The sequence below is a fragment of the Schistocerca piceifrons genome, chromosome 2, assembly GCF_021461385.2.
Source record: "Schistocerca piceifrons isolate TAMUIC-IGC-003096 chromosome 2, iqSchPice1.1, whole genome shotgun sequence".
NCBI classification, from domain to species: Eukaryota; Metazoa; Arthropoda; class Insecta; order Orthoptera; family Acrididae; genus Schistocerca; species Schistocerca piceifrons.
The window spans coordinates 191,488,133-191,508,719 of NC_060139.1; the positions used below are offsets into that span (position 1 = coordinate 191,488,133).

General features: G+C 39.5%; 1 protein-coding gene across 1 annotated transcript in view; it reads left to right on the plus strand.

Annotated features, from left to right (window-relative positions):
* Nucleotides 1–482: 482 nt before the first annotated feature.
* Nucleotides 483–20,587, plus strand: part of LOC124777865 — a 66,563-nt gene continuing 46,458 nt past the window's right edge. Inside the window, exons 1-2 of the mRNA XM_047253399.1 lie at nucleotides 483–538; nucleotides 6,548–6,698. The gene's annotated coding sequence lies outside the window, so the exon portion shown is untranslated. The remainder of the gene's footprint in view (nucleotides 539–6,547; nucleotides 6,699–20,587) is intronic.

The following is a 20,587-nucleotide window of genomic DNA, read 5'->3' on the forward strand; positions in this document are numbered from 1 at the left end:
ATTACCCCAACCTTTAGGCAGCTAATATATGCAACATGTAATCTTAAGACTCCTTGCCATGTAAATGTTTGCTCTCATATAATCACTCCTTCCTCTCTCTCTCTCTCTTTCTTCAAAGAGTGTCATCTATGTATGATTTTACTGCTGTAGCCAATATGATCATTGTAATTGAAGCCTATAACATTATACCTAATTGTTATTAGCAAGTATGAAGTTTAAGCCATTTTAACATTTCACCTGATTGCATAAACGAGTACGAATGTTTAGCTGTTTTAACCTTTCAAAATTGGATTTATATACCACCTGAAGTACACACACATATATTTGACACCTCAAAACAAACACCTCCAAATGGTTTAAACGATTATTCTGTATTAATGTTGTTACAATGTATATTCTTTGCACTTGTGCGATTATGTCTTCTCTTCTGCTGTATGAACCTTGCACCCAGCCGATTCCAGACGCCATATTTGTTTACAAATGTGGCAGTATACATGTGAAGTGTTATGACAGAAAAAGGAACCTGTGACCACTGGAGGTACTCTAGTTTACTTATTAAAGTTTACCATTAAATATCAGTTTAATTTTTTGTCAAAAGTTATCCAAAACCATATTCTGAAATAGTGTCTTGTTTCTCCACTAGGCAGTGCCACAAGTTCCTCCAAATGTCGTAACACAACATACACACATATGTAATACTAACTAATGTAAATCCACCCGATGATGGAGGTTTAAACCTTCGAAACGCGTCGTGGAAAAAATAAAACGGTGACTGGTAACAGTAAACTTGTTGTTTCATTTAATGTCAGTAACAGTCACGGTAAAGCCTAACCTAAAAATGTTCACATTTAAAATTCAGTGGTACTTCTTCAAGACAAAACATCACAAGTGCACAAAGCCTGTCATCATTCATAGTATTTTGCATGAATGTTATCATCCATTTTAGTGTAGATAGCAGCATTCTGCCTCTCCTTTCATCAATGGGAAAAGTTGCTAATATCTGAAGGAATCTTAACAGTTTCAGGAAAGGCTCATGCCAAGTTGTTTTCATAAAGAAAGTTCAGTAACGTGAAAGGACCTAATGCTTTCATGAAATCCTTTCAGCTGTTCAGTACATTCAGTTCATAACGTAAGAAAGCAACAGCAACTTTTAGTTCCTTCTGTGAAAAATGAAACAATTTGATGTTTCAGAAACAACAATGGTCCAAACAGGTGTCCAACTGATGAGCAATCAGTAAAAATGAATTGATCACTGATCTAAGTCATGATGCAGCCACAGACATCTTGTGCCTACATCTTTGTTGATTCCATGAGGTGTCCGCGTTTTTCAGTTTGTTCTTCTTGCTCCTAGTGATGGTCAATGTCAAATGAGAGCCTAATATGCTTGATAGATGCTTTTGTTCTCCCATTAGTTGAGTATGGGTGCCGATGACCTTGCTGTTGAATGCCCTGTGCATACCACCACCACCACTGTCACCACCACCACCTCCAGGACAGATGCTGCAAAATGAGGTTCATAGTCAATAGTTCCCGCAGCATCAATATTAATTTGCTGTAGTTCTGGAACAGGATGTCACAGTAAGGATGATTTTATTTTAAAAAATGTAACCAGAAGAGGAAACCTTCATTTTACGGGAAACTCTTGGGTCCCATGGTCTTGTAATCGTTAGTGTCACCATCTATATTTTTTTTCCATGCATTCAACAATTTTCTTTTGATATTTTTATGTAGTGTTTGCACTCTTGTGATTTGAAATTCCATCTATTGGACTGAGGAAAGGTAGGAATATATTTCTTCAGCATCTTCAAGGACAGCTGTGCATTTAGGAGCCAGGGAAAAAAGGTAGAAATTCCATCCAAGTTGCTGAATAAGATCTGCACTAGGTTATTGCCTGTAACACAATGCTCAGCGATTAAATTTAACTGGCATGAGTGGCAGTGAATAAAGTAAACATTTTCATACACCTCTTTAACTCTAACATGGCCATACATTACAGGAGCACAGTTGTTACACTGAGCTATCAGTTTTTCAGGTGTCTCCTTACAGTTAGTGCAACTAGGCATTAGCCACCCATACAACTATAATTGCACATTTGATATACTTGAAAGTTTATAGTACTAGAGAAGACTTTGACAAAACTGTCTATAATTGAATCATCATCCTATGTGACATTCTTGAAAAGTTGCAGAATGCACAGTGAAAAAATGACAAGCCAGTGCCTCTGGCAGCTGTAGTGTGAACTCTTTTGACAGCTCGCTTAAACACACCAGCCAACAGTAATTTAAAATCTATGTTGCTACATCAGCCCCCTTGTGGGAAACGGAGTGTCAAGCAAAAATCTTGCTGGGAAGTGCACTCCACATCCAGAGCATGTTCTTGTTCAGATAGCAGGTCTGCTTTTGGAGGTGCAGTTGTGTTTGAGAATGTGACTGAGGCTGGCTCTGTGGTAAATGTGTTGGCGATACTTCTGGGAACATGTAAGCTCATTTCACCCAACAATCGAGACTGTGGTAGATCTGTGTCACTAAAATGACCAAAGTCCATGCTCCTCTTTTGATGACACCATGTGGGCCTGTGTAAGATTTTTGTAGCACTGCTTTGACACCATCTTTGTATAGCAGGATATGTGTGCCTATTTGTAAATCATGATGCACAAATGTTGGTCTCGTGCCATATCAGGATGCTCAATGAGGGTGAATGCGCACATTGTATTCTTTCAGGTGACAAACAAAGTCTGTCTGGTCAGGGTCAGGAAGCTGCATGACACCTGGGTCAATGAATTTGCCAGGGTTTTGTAAGGGTTTGCTGTATGTGAACTCTACTGATAAAGAATCCAAGCCCAGTTTATATGTGTTGCAAAGACCAATCAGGACCATGGCTAAGGCTGTTGTAAAATTAGTGTCATGACATATCAGTACAGCTTTCAAAGAATGGTGCCAGCATTTAATCACGTCATTGCTTGATGGGTGGTAGCTTGTCATCCTATGATGGAATAGCACCACAGAATTTGCTAAGTTCAGTAAATAGCTCTAATTCAAAATGTTGGCTACAGTTAGTAGTGATGTGCAGTGGACAACTGAAACTGGAAATACAGTTTGAGATAAAGACGAAGGCTAGCATTTCTGTTGATATGTTGTCAACTGGTATTGCTTCTGGCCTGCGAGTGAAACGATCATTTGCAGTTTACAAACGGGGCTCACTATTTGATGGAGGTAGCAGATCTACTACTTCAATGTGCAATGCACAAATTGTGTCATTGTATCTGGAAAATCTCCCACTGGTGCTTGCATCTGATGTCATATCTTGCTGCACTGACACTGAATGCACACGTGAGTCCACTTGTAACAACCATTTTGAATCCCAGGCTATAAAAATTTTTGAAATCAGGTTAGTTGATGATCTAACACCATGGTATCACAGGTTGTGCAGTCCGTCAAAAGCACGTCTGTGGAATGCGAGAGGCAGAAAAGGATGAAGCCACCTACTAGTAATGTCACAGTGTACCTTCATGTCAGTAGCAGGAACATCAACCAGTTAAACTGTAGGATGAACAATGCATGTTTCAGTAGAGTCTGGAGTTCCTGGTCAGATTATTGTGCCTTTGCAAGTTGTGCAAAATCAGTAGCATCTGTTACACTGCTAACTCAAGACAATCGGTCATGATGTTGTCAGTGCCTAACATGTGAAGGATGTCACTGCATAATTGGGCATGAACTCTAAATGATTGTACTGACTTGGTGAGCATGTGGTGTTGTTCTGTATAAAAGCATAGGTAAGCAGCTTGTGATCAGTAAAAATTGTGAACTCTCTGGCTTTTAACAGGTGGTGAAAGTGCTTGATCGATTCATAAATAGCAAGAAGTTCATGATTGTAAGTGCTCCATTTTTGCTGCAAATGTGAGAACTGATGTGAAAATAAGGTTAGTGGTTGCCAAGTGTCGTGAGTGAGCTGTTCTAATACTGCACCAATAGCAGTATGGCTAGCATCTACAGACCAAAGCAACACAAACCAAAACATTGCATCAAAACAAGTGTTCAGTTCCTAGTGCTGTGAAATGTGGGAAACAAAACCGCAAACTGGCATTTATAAGAAGAGGAACAACATAAAAAATGCAGCAGGAGCGTAATATGTAGAAAATTGTCCACACAACCTGCCACTGAAGATTCCTTGTAGAAAATAAAGGCGAAACGCATATGGCACGAAAATTGTGTTTCATTCAGTTGTAGTCAGATGGTCCTTAAAGTAAAAGTTATCAGTATATCGTAATGTTTTGGACAGAACTAAGAAAACCTGGTTTTCTGATTTTTCAATATGGTGCTTCAAGACTCTGTCCAGTTCTGACGTTAGACCAACTAGTCCCTGATAAATTTGTAGGTGGCTGGACTTTCCTGTTTCATCATGACCTCTAATGGTAAACTAAAATTTTCCACAAAATTTAATGCAGTATATGACATTAACCACTATATACCAATATACTGACGTATTTTGTTTTGTATGTGTTTACATAGGTAGGCAGTATCTACAATGATAAACCAGAACATTATGACCACAGCAACATGTCGTGGCATGGAAGCAATGAGGACTTGGTAGGCTGCTGTAGGGAGTTGGCACCACATCTCTACATACAAGTCACCTAATTCCCGTAAATTCCGGGTATGGTGGCCTTGAGCTATGATGCCACATTCAATCACACACCAGAAGTCTTCAGTTGGGTTCAGCTTTGGTGAGTTGGGGCGCCAGCACATCAATTAGAATTCACAACTGGATTCCTCAAACCACTCCATGACACTCCTGGTTTTATGACATTGCACATTATCTTGTTGTAAAATGCCACTGCTTTTAGAAAACATGATCATCATGAAGGGGTGTGGCATGCAACCAGTATATGATACTTCTTGACCGTCATGGTGCCTTGCACGAGCTCCACTGGACCCATGAATGCCCACATGAATGTTTCCCAGGGCAATAATGGAGCTTCCTATAGCTTGACTCCGTGCCACAGTACAGGTAACAAGGAGCTGTTCCCCTGGAAGGTGACGGATTTGTGCCCTTCCACCAGCATGATGAAGAAGGTATTGGGATTTTTCAGACCACGCAATGCTCTGACGCTGTGCCAATGTCCAGTGCTGATGGTATTGTGCCCATGTCAGTCATAGTTGCGGATATCATGGTGTTAACATTGCCATATGCATGTGTCTTCGGCTGCAGAGGGGATTGTTAGTAGTGTTCAGTGCACTGTGGGTTCAGACAGGCTTTTACTCTGCCCAGCATTAAAGTCTGATGTTAATTCCACCACAGTTCACTGCCTGTCCTGTTTTACCAGTCTCCCCAGACTGTGACGTCCAAAATCTGTAATGAAGGGTGGCTGCTCAGCTCCACGATGCCTGGATGTGGTTTCACATTGGTTTTGCCTTGTGCTGAAGGCACTCACCTTAACCCTCCTCGAACACCAGACAAGTCATGCAGTTTCCAGAATGCTTGTGCCAAGCCTCCAGGCCATCACAATCTGCCCTCTGTCAAACTCACATATACTGTGCACCTTCCGCATTCTACACACGGACACCGTGCTCACTGATACCACATGCACCATGCATGTGTCTGACTAGTAGTCATTCCTCACCAGGTGATGCTGCTGTCACCTAGCTGGATTTATATTGATAGTAGTCAGTAATCACAATGTTCTGGCTGATCAGTGTAGTTGGCATGTAATGTCCACTTTCCTGAGCACTGAAACTTCATTGAAACCATTTTACATGTTTTTCATTTGAATTGTATTTTTTCACCTTTGCATAGAAATTCTTTAAGTCTGTGATACCATTCTCAGAACTGGTGCTATCATTACAATCTGTAACAAGACATTGAAACAGAAAAATACATTTTTCACTTCAGAACCACAGAACCACTCAGCTGCATTGTACAGTGCTCTGCTGAAATTGCGTGTATACCCTTGCATGGATTTACACTATTTTTGTTTTTAATAGATGTTTAGATTGGGTATGGGCACACCAAATTCCTTCATTTGTATTCTAAGCTCATGTTCCAAACTTTTGCCTAATAAATTCCCACTGAATTCATATTGTGCTGTTTCCAGACTCATTATGTGCTGCATTTATTCACAAGAAACTGAAACTCACTAGAACTCAGGCACAATACACTCACAGAAAGGAACTTACTAACAATGCACTTTATGCTGCAAACACCATCAGAAGGCAAGGGAACATACGGTCATGGAGCATTTTTTGCATGCTTATTTCCTCTAACCATTCATGAAAATCTCGCTAGGTGAAATTAATTAACATTAAAATGAAACAAAACTGCTACAGTGCATAATTTTTTGTTAAAGTTAACAGACATTAATAACAAAACTGTAAAGACCTGAGGTCTTCTGACTCCAAGTGACTCAGAACTAGGAAACTAAGTGCTCAAGAAGAGTTTACATACAAAGCCAAGCTGACTCTTGTTAGTAGTAAAGGTACAATAAATGTTATATCAAGGTCTTTTTGTTGTGCTTTTTCTGTAGCTAGTGATGTTTCATAATGTCTTGTAGCTCTTCCTTTTGATGTAGAGTGGGACATTATCAGCAGTGCCATACCTCTTCGCATGGATTACTGGAAGCTTGTTTGGATTCCTTTCACAATGGCTGAGGGACAGAGGGTGGCTGTCTCATCTAGCAGCATACAAAGTTTTCAATGGAATTGGTAAATACAGTGTGTTCTATTATTAGTCGGCTGTTTATTTACTTAATTTTGTATCACATATGTGATGGTAATTTAAATCTCATTGAACTTAACCACAGCATACAACACATATTATGAAACCACAATTTCAGACAAATAGTTTATGTTCAAATTGAGGACATGTTTGAAATGCACAAAGTTAAGTGTGTCTGTTTGGTGTAGAAATTGTAACATCATGAACCAAACTCCAGAAGGGCTTGTAAAAACATTTTCCATTCAAAATGTGAAAAAGCTTGTACACAACTTAATGTAAAGGCATATATATTTCTTAGATAACTGTTTAACAACAAAAATAATCAATTTTTAACATAATGTAATGGGATAGATAAAAAAAATCTGCTCACCGAGTGGCAGCAGGAAAACACACACATAAAGAAAAGTTTTAGTTATGAAAGCTTTTGGAGCCAGTGGCTCCTTCTTCCAGCAGAAAGGTTGAAGGAGAAGGAATGGGGTGAAGGAAAAGGACTGGAGAGCTTTATGAAAAGGGGCAGAGTTCGGAAAAGGCCATGACTTCATAAAATCATGCCCTGAAATGAGATTCATTCTGCCTGAGAGTTTGGTCACCACACCTACAGTAGCTTTTCAGTGTCCTCCCAATCTCTGTGATGCCCTTGTTGGACCCTGTGCTCCTTTTGCATCCATCTCCCTACCCCTGTGACCGTCCCCACTGCAAGACTTGCCCTATTCATCCTCCTACCACCACCTATATCAGCCTTGTAACTGGCAAAACATTTACCATTAAAGGGAGAGCCACCTGTGAAATGACACAAGTCATATACCAGCTGTTGTGTAAACACTGTTTGACCTTTTACATCGGCATGACTACCAAAAAGTTATCAGTAAGGCTGAATAGGCATAGGCAGAGGGTGTGTGCTGGCAACACATAATATCCTGTTGCAAAGCATTCTCTACAATGTGACATCAAGACCTCAGTGCCTGTTTCACTACATGTGCCTTCTGGTTTCTTCCCCCAGACACTGGTTTCTCAGAACCCCACAGGTAGAAACTAGTGCTACAACATGTCCTTGGTCCTTGCTACCGACCTGATCTTAGTTTACTTTAATTTCTTCTGTCTCAGTATTTCTTCACAGTAACTACTCCTTTCTTCACTCTATTTTAGTTTTCTACATCTTTCATTTTCTGACCTGTCTGGTTTTTGCCATTCCCCCTCCCACCTCTGTTACATACAATGCACTCTTATTAACTTGTGCATGATGTTCTTAGCAGTAATCTCAGTTTTGTATTTTACTCTGTCTTCCACCTTTAAGGTTTCCAAATCTCATCTGGTGCAGTCCCCAATAATCAGTCTTTCCTGTACATCCCATCTGGTAAGTCTCCTTTGCTCCAGGATTCTGTGTGGATTTTCTGAACTCTACCCCTTTTCCTAAACATTTCCAGTCCCTTTCCTTCATCCCTCTTCCTTCCCCTTCAACCCTTCTGCCAGTACCCACTGGCTCCAAAAGCTTGCATAAGAAAAACTTTATTTCATATGTGTTTTCTCTTGCCGCCATATGGTGAGTATATTTTTTTTATCTATCCAATTACATTATATTAGATTATTGTTTTGTATCATGTACAATTTTTGTTTCTCATTTGTGAGGTGGTCCGTGCCTCAACTGAGTGGTAAGAATTGTTATTTCTGATTTGAGAGGTAGGGATCCAGTTAATTTGATCGATTTCACAAAGTCATTTTCCTTAGCAGGCCCATGAATGTGTCCAATAGTATAATACAAACACATGTAGACAGGTGAAATAGGCTGTTAGGAGACAACTTACGAAATACTTTTGGGTGTGTCATAAGCTGTCGCATGCACTGAACTTTTTGTAAATGTAAGTAGTTACAATACAATAAAACTGTCATTTTTAAATATGAATTACATTTTTTGCAAATTCGTTGATCAACTGATTGTGAAACTCAGACCTCAGCTGGTGTGGGTTGTCCTTTTCAGTTAATAATAGATCTAGGTTTGTAGGCTGTTCTTGATTGTGTGAGCTACATACATAGTTTTTTATCCTTTTGATTGCTGAAATTTTCACTCAACTGAGGCACCGGATGGAGGGATAATTAGAATAAGTATAATAGTCTCACAAGATCACAGTATGCTGTCTGGGGCCAATTTCATAATAAACTTAAACAAATCACCAACACTTTTATGACACATCTCTCAGGAAATATAAGCAATCACTAGCCATGATCTTAAACAACAAAAAACTAAAACTGACTGATAGCAATATTTTAGTGATTGTAATGCGTGTTCAGGGTAATATTGTCTATATATTGGTCAAAATTGTGTACATTTAAAAGTTGCAAAAATAACAAGAGTGACCAAGTTACTGAATCTACATTGTAACTGCAGCATTACTGTGTATGAAATTTTACAGTAGATTCTTGCAAAGTTTGTTTCCAAATTGACTGCAGTTTTAGTAACTGGTTGAGCCATATATTGGCCATGAATGAATCCTTCCCAATTCATTAAAATCCATCACATTTGATATGCAACATTTCAGCCAATTCATTAATTTTATTACACATTAGCCAATGTAGTAAGCTCAAAATACCAAATCAGGTGTTAGTAAGAGGGAACAATCTGCAAAAGTATGTAAAACAAAAAGTAAACAGACATCTTGCCTCATGATTTCAGATCCACAAACAGCAGTATAGGCTTCTTCATCCCACTTATCTAGATCTATTATATAATTTAAAAGTGAAACTAGTTGCCTTTGATATAAGTTTTCATTAAATGGGATGCAGAACTCCACTGCATGGCAGAACCTTTAGGCACTTGTTTCTTTACTTCCTCATCTAGAACCCAGGTTCTTTTTGTGGGCTTGGGGTGAAAACTGGAAGAACATTCAAAGAGAGGAAATGAATCCTGCATTCTTTGATCTTTGATGTAGCTTGCAGTACCAATGAATTCAGTCAACGAGTGATACAGTGAATGAAAATTACAGTAGAAAACATGTTTACCATTATCAATTACAATCCTTTCAGATGACCAGCCAATTGCTGCACCATCATAACTCTGAGCTTTTTGATGAATTTTAGAAATGTTTCATGGGCTTGGCCAATAGCTGTGACATAATGAAGTACTGAGGAGACCTGTGAGAAATTGCATGTATCTGTTGCTTCATCCAGAATAACTGAGACAAAATTAGATTCATTTTTCTGCTTTCTTATTTTATCCATAGATGTGTTTCGAAGAGAAGCAGTCAAGTCTTTCTGCATTAGATTTGACATGTATGTTCTAAATGAACATACATTCACTGACAATATGTATGAGTTCAGCATAATTGATTTTATTTAGATTTTGCTTATCAGGGTGTCCTGACAGCCACTTCTTGGTGTTGTAAAGTCACATATTGAAATGCGGTGTGGAAGATTTCTAGTTGTGATGCATGATTCACTTGTAGGTCTACCCAGTTGTATTATGTTCCCCTCCTCTTGGAAACTGTGAGCAGAAAAGTTGTGCCACAGAGAGCCACATTCAACCTGGCTAGTGTTACCATGATTTTGCCACTCAGCAGTATGATATACTATGGGCTAGGTTGCTTACCTTCCGACCAATGGCAGCGTACCTGTGTGATGGTTATTATAATCTATAAAGGCTATTTATGGTATTGATATAATGCAGAACTATATACTTAATGTGTAATTACTTGTTTACCTTACCCATGAGTATGTTTTACTTCTTGTTGTTGTTGTTGTGGTCTTCAGTCCTGAGACTGGTTTGATGCAGCTCTCCATGCTACTCTATCCTGTGCAAGCTTCTTAATCTCCCAATACGTACTGCAGCCTACATCCTTCTGAATCTGTTTAGTGTATTCATCTCTTGGTCTCCCTCTACGATTTTTACCCTCCACGCTGCCCTCCAGTACTAAATTGGTGATCCCTTGATGCCTCAGAACATGTCCTACTAACCGGTCCATTCTTTTTGTCAAGTTATGCCACATAATCCTCTTCTCCCCAATTCTATTCAATACATCCTCATTAGTTATGTCTACCCATCTAATTTTCAGCATTCTTCTGTAGCACCACATTTCAAAGGCTTCTATCCTCTTCTTATCCAAACTATTTATTGTCCATGTTTCACTTCCATACATGGCTACACTCCATACAAAAAACTTTCAGAAACGACTTCCTGACATTTAAATCTATACTCGATGTTAACAAATTTCTCTTCTTCAGAAACGCTTTCCTTGCCATTGCCAGTCTACATTTTATATCCTCTCTACTTCGACCATCATCAGTTACTTTGCTCCCCAAATAGCAAAACTCATTTACTACTTTAAGCATCTCATTTCCTAATCTAATTCCCTCAGCATCACCGACTTAATTCGACTACATTCCATTATCCTCGTTTTGCTTTTGTTGATGTTCATCTTATACCCTCCCTTCAAGACACTGTCCATTCCGTTCAACTGCTCTTCCAAGTCCTTTGCTGTCTCTGACAGAATTACAATGTCATCGGCGAACCTTAAAGTTTTATTTTCTTCTCCATGGATTTTAATATCTACTCCGAATTGTTCTTTTGTTTCCTTTACTGCTTGCTCAATATACAGATTGAATAACATCGGGGAGAGGCTACAACCCTGTCTCACTCCCTTCCCAACCACTGCTTCCCTTTCATGTCCCTCGACTCTTATAACTGCCATCTGGTTTCTGTACAAATTGTAAACAGCCTTTCGCTCCTTGTATTTTACCCCTGCCACCTTCAGAAATTGAAAGAGATTATTCCAGTCAACATTGTCAAAAGCTTTCTCCAAGTCTACAAATGAAGAAACATAGGTTTGCCTTTTCTTAATCTAGCTTCTAAGATAAGTGGTAAGGTCAGTATTGCCTCACCTGTTCCCATATTTCTACGGAATCCAAACTGATCTTCCCCGAGGTCGGCTTCTACCAGTTTTTCCATTCGTCTGTACAGAATTCGCGTAGTATTTTGCAGCTGTGACTTATTAAACTGACAGTTCGGTAATTTTCACATCTGTCAACACCTGCTTTCTTTGGGATTGGAATTATTATATTCTTGAAGTCTGAGGGTATTTCTCCTGTCTCATACATTTTGCTCACCAGATGGTAGAGTTTTGTCAGGAGCGGCTCTCCCAAGGCTGTCAGTAGTTCTAATGAAATGTTGTCTACTCCCGGGACCTTGTTTCGACTTAGGTCTTTCAGTGCTCTATCAAATTCTTCACACAGTATCATATCTCCCATTTCATCTTCATCTACATCCTCTTCCATTTCCATAATATTGTCCTCAAGAACATCACCCTAGTATAGTCCCTCTATATACTCATTCCACCTTTCTGCTTTCCCATCTTTGCTTAGAACTGGGTTTCCATCAGAGCCCTAGATATGTTTTACTTCGCACCAGAAAAAAAATTATGACTTTCTTTGTATTTCCTCACGAGAAGATCCTCAGTTGATTCACTGTGGGATCTGGTGAGTGGGGGTAACAGGGTAGGCAGAGCCATGCATCACAGAGCTCCAGGTGCTGCATGCACAGAATATTCAGAGAATATCAGTCCTTGTCTGAATCGTAGCTTATAGTGAGTGCAAACTTATGAAGTCGCTAGGAACCATGAAAATCTGTAGTGCTGATCCAAAACTATTGTATAGTTTTGCATTTATCAGCCCAAGCAGAGAATGTTTTTAAACTTCAATATTTCCATTACTTTCGCCAATGTTCCCAATTTATGCTGGCTAAGCAGTGCTCAGCTTGCTTCCATAGAATACACACCAATGGTCCTAAGCCTTTACCCTCTTGAGCGACCTGTGTCGTGTTGCTGTATAAAAGTAACATGTTTGTGAAGGAATTTTGGTTACATACACAGAAAGAATTTATTTAAGCTTCATCTTCATTCATTTGTTTCATATATTAGAAGTAGTTATTGGTCTTCCTGGGACATACCTAGCCGTGAGTTTTTGTATAACAGTGGCCTATAACTTGTGGCACTACACCATTCCGAGGTCACATCCGCAGCTGCAGCACATTAAAAGGGAACATTTGCATTCTCCCTGTAATGTGTTTTCTCATTTTGTTGTTTCCTCTGCTTGATCACTCAGGTGAATTGTGAATTCATTTATTTATTTTTCAATCTTCTATACAATTCCAAATTGTCTTCACTACTACAAGCCATTTTTGAATATTTTGTCCAATTTTTTGCTCGAAATATAAAAAGCATGAGGTTTTACTATGAAGTTTCTATTATTATCATTCTGTTGTTCTCAAAGGCACCTTATCCATTTTCTGGGCCATGATTGTGAGTTTCCAGTGTACCATCAATTCATGCTGAGCATCATAACAGAAGTTCATCCAAATGAAACCACAGATTTTAAGAATTTACCTTTCAGAAACAACAAAAGACAGAAAAATAACCCCAGTACTCATAGTCAGAGAAAAATTGAAAGTGTTGAGCAGTCCACATAGAAGTTCGATTCCCAAGTCACAGTTGTGCTGTTGCTTGTTGGTAGAAAATTGGCAATACCACAGGAACAATCATTTTGTGTGCTGCATTTAGCCAACTTAGATTCCATTGTTGATGTATGATGTGCATTTTGCGAACAGTTCCACAAAAAGCCTTTTCATACGCAAATCATTGAAAATTCATTGTAGAGGGTTACACCTGCAAACAAGAAAGCACAGGTCAACCAAGCAAAGTGGGTGAAAATGTTGAGCATATCTGTACAACTTACCAAAGGAACCCTAGGAAATCCTCAACATGAGCAAGCAATGACCTTAAAATCTTAGCCAATGGTACGGTGAGTTCTGAAACATAATCTGTATCAGAAGTCACACAGTCTGCTGTTATTGCAAGCATTGCATCATGACTACCACACTAAAAGGTAGAACTTTTGCACTGCAGTGAACATGGAAGAGGATAATTTTTTTGAACAAGTATTTTTTTTTTTTTTTTTTTGTAATCCACATTTCATCTTTAAAGTACATTCAATTGACATACTATTAGATTTCGACTTAAAATCATGTGGTAGGTAATCAACACGAAAGGGATTCACTAGTAGTTAACACCTGCTGTGCTGTACTGTCAAAGGAATCTCTTAGTTAGATAACAGCAGATTCTTGAAAGGCAAAAGATGAGCTGCCATTTAGATGTTTGTTGTGTAACTGATCATACTTACATTGAATGCATAACAATTTGAACATTAAATTTTAAACCTTTCTCTATCCAAGAGTGCTAGAGTTGTGGTTCAACCCTTTGTAGTTTGTGAAAATTAAGTTTTGAATTCTGATCCTTTTTGAATTTTGCCATAAAAACTGATTCTTTCTGTCACTGGCATTCCTCATCTTTCTCAGCTGATGTTTCCAAATGTTAAAGGCAGTAGCAGTACAGCAGCTTCACTATGACATGCAAACACTGTTACAGCAAATACAGTGTTCTGTGATACAGTCTGTCAGTTCCAGTGAAAATGGATGTCATTCTTGTGCCAAATATCTGAAGAAAAAGAACCTAAAATAACAGTTGTAAAGTTTCAAGATTGGGAGAAATAAATATGCTGTTAAAAGTCTTTGTTGCCTGTTACATCTTATGTGCCTGTTCTGATGGCTAGAAAGTTTGATTTGAGTGTGAAACTTGCAGGGAGACTGATAGGGGAAGACCATGTTAGAGTTTGATGTAGCTTCTTGTTTGACCTGCACACAGGATTGCTTGCATACTTTCATTCCATGCTGTCCTATGGCATAATATTCTGGGACAATGCAACTGGTGGTACAAAAGTGCCATGAAGCTGATTACCAGACATCTTGAAGAAGCCTTTCCACAGACCATATGTGTCAATACATGTACTCCCTAACATATTTATAGTTAATATCTAGCCATTTCCTCGCAGCTTCATTCGCATATACGTTCAAGACATATATGTCCTCAGCCCCTCTGTGTTGACTTCTTCCTCTCCCATCTCTCTTTCCACCTCATCCTCCAACCTCTGTCTCTCCATCTCCTCCTTTCCCATCGCTCTGTCTCTCATCTTCTCCCCCACCCTCTCTTTGTCCACCACCCCCTCTCTCTGACCAGATCTTTCTGTCCCTCTTCTGTACATATTCTCCTCCCCTTGTCTCTCTCCATCTTCCCTTCCCCCTTTTCCTTTTCCACTTTCCCACTACACCTCTACACCTTCCACCTGTTTCTTACATCTCCCCCCCTCTCTGTCCTCTTCCTCCTCCTCCACCCCCCTCGCCCTCCTCCTGTTTCTGACCATCTCTCCCTCTCTCTGTACATCTCCTGCTCCCCCTTTCTCCATGAGTCCCCTCCTCGCCCCTCTCTCTGTTCATCTCTTCCTTTCCCACCTGCCCACTACCTGCCCCTCCTGCATCTCCCCTTCCTCCCCCTCCTTCTGACCATCTCTGCCTGCCTCTCTCTCTCTCTCTCTCTCTCTCTGACAATTGCTATCTCCCCCTCTCTCTGTCCATCCCTCCTTGCCCCTCTTCCTATCCATCTTTTCCACCCCCTCTCTTTGCCCATCACATCCTCCTCCACAGCTTCCTCTGTCTATCTCCTCCTGTGCTCTCTCTCTCTGTTCATATTCTCCTCCCCCCCCCCTTTCTGTCCACCTCATACTCCTCCTCCCTCTCCCTATTAATCTCTCCCCCTCCCTTTTCTCAGCTGTACCCATCTGCATATGTAGCCCCTGCAATGCATGCAGCTACTGCCCACACAACATGCCTCCTACCATCTCTCTCTGTCCATAACCTCCTCCCTCCTCTCTGCCCATCTGTTCCTCCCACATTTTCTTTCCACGTCATTCTCCTCCACACTCTCTTTGTCTGTCCCTTTCTCACTCCTCTTTTTGTCCATGTCCTATGCCCCCTCTCTCTGTCCATTTCAAACCTCTTCCACATTCTCTTTGTCCATCTTCTCCTCCCCCTCTCTCTGTCCATCATCTCGCCCCGCCTCTCTGTTCATCTCCTCATCCTCCTTTCTTTCTCTGTCCACCCTATCTTCCCCCCTCTCTCACTATCCCTCCCTCCCCCTCTCTTTGCTCAGCTATGCCCATCCACAAGTATAGCCCCTGCAATGCATGCCGACACTACCCACACAACCCATCGTGCACAGCATGGGGTGAAAAAAAAAGAAAAAGTCTATTTGCCCGTATCTCTACTCCTATGGGAGGTAGGAGTTCTAACCCACACAGTGCTGATTACCAGATAGCAATTAGTACCAAATTTGGTTGAAATTGATCCATTGTTTAGGAGATGCTGGACAGAGACATAGACACATATAAATCCAGCCATGGTCAGTGCCACTTGTTATGGAATTATGAATGCCTCCATGGAAATGCATCAGTGTTGGTGGCCGATAAAATAAGCTGATTCTATCCCCACATTACATTCCCGGTGTGCAGGGTGGCCCATGCGGCAGGTGCTGAGAAGCCTTTTATTGCTCATATCTCTGCTACTATGAGAGCTATGAGGTTCTAACCCCCATAATGCTGATTCTTGTGGGGCAAGCAGTATGTGTGCCAAATTTGGTTGAAAAAAATTCAGTGGTTCGAGAGGAGATACGGAACATATACACATGCATCCTATTTTTAGTGTTAACAGTGGATTTAGAATAAATTCTGAAAGTCATAACCATAACACTAATTTCCGTATTGACTATGTGTCGATATTTAGGTTTCAGAATGGATTTTTATATTCTGCTGCAAAAGTCTTTTAGCAGGTTGCTAGCAGGCAAGAAATCAGAAATCCCCAAATATTCAGAAGTAAACTAAAAGAAGATTTTGTTGATCAGTCCATCTCTGATTTATCAGAACATTTTGACTCATTAATGTGAAATTTGGTTTATACAAATCTTTTCATTTAACAGACTTTTAACTGTACCAGTTGGTAGGTGGCAGACAGTGTTCTCTGTTAAGTTAAATATACACTTAATTGGAAGCATTAGATAAAGTCAGCAGGTGAGAAATGTTACGAGTACATGCAGTGGCTCTTTTCAGAGTACTGTTAGCTACTTTTCTGTTAATTAACTAGATATAATTCCCTTAATTATCAGTGTAATTACATTAGTGTTGTTGTAGTTGGTTGTTATGAATGTTACAAAAGTAGCTCGAAACGGCTGCTTCTGCGAACTGATGTGTAGGGTGGCTTGGTCCACATTGTTAAAGGCTATCATTAATGTTGGAATTCATGGAGCATTATATGTTAATGAATGCATCTGTATCATTTGTCTTCTTAATGAGTGAAATTTTTTCTTTCAAAAATACCATCAGCTCTATGGATAATTTGGTAACATGATTGAGAATATTTTCTTCCCCTGTATCTGGGCTGTTGTTGATCATCTTCACTACTTGTTTGCATTAATCTTTGAGATATAGGAACTCCAGGTGTTTTGAACTAGAGTGTAGCTCACTATAAAGCAGTAACAAGTAATCATGATATAACTCATACTGCAAACATGCCAAAACCATCTTAGCTGATATACAACAATTGTGGTTTCAATGCTGTTGATGTCCACTCTTCCTAGGACTTGCAAGTTGGTGACTTAATCCTCAGATTTGATTTCCAGAATGAGCCTTCCCAAATTATGCAACAAATTGCAGACGACCGTCAAAGTTGAAATATTAATTTCCATTAGTACTTGATTACTAGTTTCAAGCCTAAGCTCATTATCAAATCATTTGATAAGCTATGCAATAACATACATTATGACAGCCACACGAATTTTCATTTTAGTTAAATACATCTTTAGTATAATGCAGTACGGAGCTGAACTTCATTCACCTGATCTCAGAAATAGTCGTCAAATATAAAGGAAATTAATATTGCAATTTTGATAGTTATCTGCAATTTATTGCATAATTTGGTTAAACAGAATAGTTGCTGATACCATGCTTTCCAGAATCATGGAAATTAGTAAAGAATGAATCTTTTCAGAATGAATTTTTCTCTCTGTGGTTGTGTGTGTGCTGATAATGAAATTTCGTGGCATATGAAAACTGTGCAGCAAACGAGGACTCAAACACGGGACCTTTGCCTTTTGTGGGCAAATGCTCCACTGAGTGAACTAGTCAAGCATGACCCATTCTCACAACTTTAGTGCCGCAGGTACCTTATATCCTACCTTCCAAAAGCCACAGAATTTCTCCTGCTAAACTTCCTGGATGAGCATTCCTGGGAGAAGGGTATTGTGAAGATATGGCTTAGCCACAGGCAGTGGGATTGTTTCCAGAAGGAATATTTCATTATAGAAAGTAAGAACAGATATTGTTGATATTCTCTACATTTTTATTAAATTTGTTCTGCACTGCCAGTTGAGCCAGTGGATCTTTCTACACTGCCATTTGACTTAGTAAGAACACTCTCAGAGACAACCTGAACACAACTTCGTAAGATTCTAGCAAGAAATGTACCCGTTATGAATGGAAGTAATATGCCCAAATAATTGTCACTTACATTACAGTCACATATTTTGAGAATGTAAGCAATATTTAAGTTACCAGGTACTTCCTTAGTACACCAAATTGAAAATTTGTAAAGTGTGTACCTGAGAGGTAAGCTGCTACTTTGAATTAACTTGATGTAGTGACTTATACCTAAACTATCCATTCATTATCTCATTTGCTGACGTCACTATGCACAGGAACAAGTGACTCAGAAGTTAACTTCAATAATTGACCATGTGATTTATTAAGGACACATGAGTTTTACAGGGCCCCAAATCTGGCTCAGACCATTACTTACTGGTTTGGGTAGTTTACTTTCCCTTTAGGCTAAAAGAAATTGTAGGTGAAGAGATGGCAAGTATAAAAAGTCTTCAAAGATCCACTATAATGTGTTAAATTTGCAGGAGAATTCAACACACTTCCTCTATCAACTTAGACTGGCAGCAAAGACATAACATACGGAGGATGATACTGTAGGGAATATGTATCAGTCTGTTACAGAAGTGACACATTAGGTGACCTTTGAAGCTCTGGGGGAGAAAAAGAAATTGAAAAAAAGGGGAGGAATTCATAGTGGCATGAGGAGGTAGAGAAATTGTGCAGATGAAAAAGGAGGCCTATAATAAATGGTTGAGCACTTGACTTGATGAAGACCTTAAAATGTATGGAACTAAACTGAAAGAAGCACAAAGGGCCATTACTGACATTTACAAATGTCTGCTTATGTCTGTGTATGTGTGGATGGATATGTGTGTGTGTGCGAGTGTATACCTGTCCTTTTTTCCCCCTAAGGTAAGTCTTTCCGCTCCCGGGATTGGAATGACTCCTTACCCTCTCCCTTAAAACCCATATCCTTTTGTCTTTCCTTCTCCTTCCCTCTTTCCTGACGAGGCAACCATTGGTTGCGAAAGCTAGAATTTTGTGTGTATGTTTGTGTTTGTTTGTGTGTCTATCGACCTGCCAGCGCTTTTGTCTGGTAAGTTTCATCATCTTTCTTTTTAGATATATTTTTCCCACGTGGAATGTTTCTCTCTATTATATTCATATCATTAATTTGAAAGCAGCTAAACAGTTTTATATGGACTGTGTGAGTGCAGTCAGTGTAAGAAATTCAGTGTCAGCCGAGTTTCCTGTTACAAATGGGCTATGCCAAGTATGTGCAACAGCATCAACGGTATTTAAAAGTCTATGTGGAGGAAGCAGATGAAGTCTGGAGGAACACTTGGGAGATCCTGTGGGAATAAAACCTCGTACACACTTCTCTTCACTGATGACCAGATTGTAATACCATCAGAAGTACATCTTTTAAGTATCTGGGGGTTATGATATCCTCAAACAAAAAAATGAAGATGACATAAACAATAAAATATGGCAGGGCAGGAGGACCATGTGACAACTGAACTGAGTCCTTTTGAATAACAAAAAGGACCAAACAGGTAATGTATCATTCACTTGTTTAAAATGTTGCTATGTGTGGATAATAAACAATCATCAGAGAAACGAGTTGCTTCCAGTAGAGATGGACTTTTGGTGGTGAAGTTGTGGCATCTCCAAGCTGGACTGTATACCAAATAACTGAGACTTAGGTGTCGATAGATCAATAATAGGTAACATAGAGGTGAAATGTCTAAAATACTATTGATGTGTAGAAAAGATTGCCTAAGAAAGTGTGGTATTGGATTCAAGCGAAAAGAAGAAACTTTGGAACAAAGAAACTTTGGATGATCTAGATGGAGCTGGAGTTGGGAAGTGATGAATGCCAGAGGACTACAAGAAGGTGACTGACAGTTGTAGAATTTTCACAAGATGATGATGAATTAACATGAGGGTGATGCTTTTGAATTAAGGAACCTTTCCAAATCTCAGTGTTTTAGTTGATTAGGGGCACTAGAGAGAAAATCTAATGCATTAGCAGAACTTGAGTTCAGACATATGAAGAAATATTCCTTTCAGCGTTAAAATTTTTTTTAACTGTCTATTGGGATAGTAGGATGGTAGAAACATTGAAATCCCTGTGCCACTGTACCATAGCACGCTGCTATACGAACCAAAACAATGGGGCAACCCATTGATGTAGTGGAATATCTTATAAAAATGTTAAATCCGTGTCAGACCAATCTAAACTGTTAAGGCATTGCCCACAGCGGAGGCAGAGCAGAGGCACGGTAGACCAGTAGAGCCTCTGTGGTTCATCGCATAGCAGTCACACAGCACAGCACCCCGAGTTGTATAGGAAGTGGCAGTTTTACAGTTGTCCTGGAGCTGTTAATGGGAAACATGTCACACTGAGAAATCCTTCATTTTCTTGTATTTCGGTTATAAACAGCATTACTCTGTAGTCTTAATGGTTCCATTATACACAGATTTAGTGATGCAAACATTTTTTTTCAAATTCAGCATTAGGAGAAAAGCTGACTGATGGGACACTACATATCCCACAAGGTAAACCACTTCC